The 1,382-nt window shown below is 53.3% G+C and overlaps 1 protein-coding gene across 2 annotated transcripts in view; it reads left to right on the top strand.

The window, feature by feature from the left end:
• The first annotated feature begins 99 nt into the window (after positions 1-99).
• Positions 100-1,382, top strand: part of SULF1 (sulfatase 1) — a 123,598-nt gene continuing 122,315 nt past the window's right edge. For both annotated transcript variants that reach the window (XM_031058618.1, XM_031058617.1), the window contains exon 1: positions 100-836. The gene's annotated coding sequence lies outside the window, so the exon portion shown is untranslated. The remainder of the gene's footprint in view (positions 837-1,382) is intronic.

Here is a 1,382-nt window from a genome sequence, read left to right as displayed (position 1 = left end):
GAAGCTCGGCCTCGGGGCAGGGACTCGCAGATGTCCCAGAGCAGAAGCAGAAATATTTGCTCTTCGGATATCCCCTCTTCTCCCCCCCTCGCCTCCCACCCCGGTTTTCCTCTAGCCTCTCTCCGCCGTTCTCCCAGGAAGGCTGGAAGCAGCCACGGTAAGGAGTTGGGATTTCGGGATGCAGATGTCACATCGCCCTGCAAACGACTCCCGCAGTAGCACTTTATCAGGATTTCAAACTGCATCATTTGTCTCTTTTAGAAAAGCGTCTCTCGGATGAGATTGCCCTCAACAGACCCGCCACAAAAGCATTTTAGTGTTGATCTTGTGCTTCTGTGCATCGCATTGCGAAGGGGTCCCCGTGGTCCCTTGGGAATACAAGGAGTTGTGAGAAGTTACACAACTGGCCACCAGACTAATCCACTCCCTCTACCTTCCCGCGAGTACCTCCCCCTTCTGCTCTTTTTTTCAATAGCAGCGCTTTCTCAAAATCTCAGGTTACTTCGCTAAAGAGTTCTCAGCCTTATAGTTTCTGCCCTTGTCTCTGCCTCCAGCTCCTTAAGAGCCACCCAACCCCAGCGATTGGATTGGGCAGCCCGTCTTGACACACCACTGTGCTGAGTGCTTGAGGACGTGTTTCAACAGATGGTTGGGGTTAGTGTGTGTCATCACACTCGAGTGGGGATTAGGGGAGAGAGGCAGCCTTGCTGGAGCTGTGTGGTCTTCCCCAAGTGTGAGCTGCAAGCAAAAGAAGAAATACCTAGCTCTGGGGGAGAAGCGGGAAGGATCGTTTCCAGCAGCTCAGAGGGAAAAATAAAACCGCACACTTTGTTCAGGTAAAGTAAAAGGCACCTCATGCCTCTTTCTCTCTCTCTCACTCTCTCTCTCTTTTTTTTTTCCTTCACGGTTTTCAGAGGAATGCTAGCACAGCACACTTGTCAAAGCCAGTTGCTGCTGCCTTATCAATGCTGCTATTGTACGGCTGACAGATAACAGCGAGCACAGCCTGATGCTTGGCTGTCTTCAGAGGGCCAACACTCTTAACGCCGCTAAGGTCACGCTTTCGGAGGTGTAGATTGGAAAATCTCCCCGGGAGCGCTGTATCCCGGTCGGGGGGTGCCACGGTGGTTGCTGTGTCTGCGGCTGCGAACGCCTCCGAGCTCAGGCAGAGCCGTGGAGCTGCGTGCTCGGGCGGGAGAAGGCACCGCGGCAGAGTATTTCCTAGGTTTTGAGCAGGATGCTTCAGCCTGTCTGGGGCTCAGCTGGGAGGCAAACCAGAATGTTTTGAAAGTGCGTTGGAGATGTCTGTAAAGCTGGAAGACTCCTTTATAGAGACCTGCCTGGGCTCCTGACAATCGGCACGGAGATGGTTTGGCTAACAC

Source organism: Geospiza fortis, unplaced genomic scaffold (assembly GCF_000277835.1).
Source record: "Geospiza fortis unplaced genomic scaffold, GeoFor_1.0 scaffold121, whole genome shotgun sequence".
Classification (NCBI taxonomy): Eukaryota; Metazoa; Chordata; class Aves; order Passeriformes; family Thraupidae; genus Geospiza; species Geospiza fortis.
Note: the sequence above shows the minus strand (reverse complement) of the source record. Positions and strands in the feature narration are given on the sequence as shown.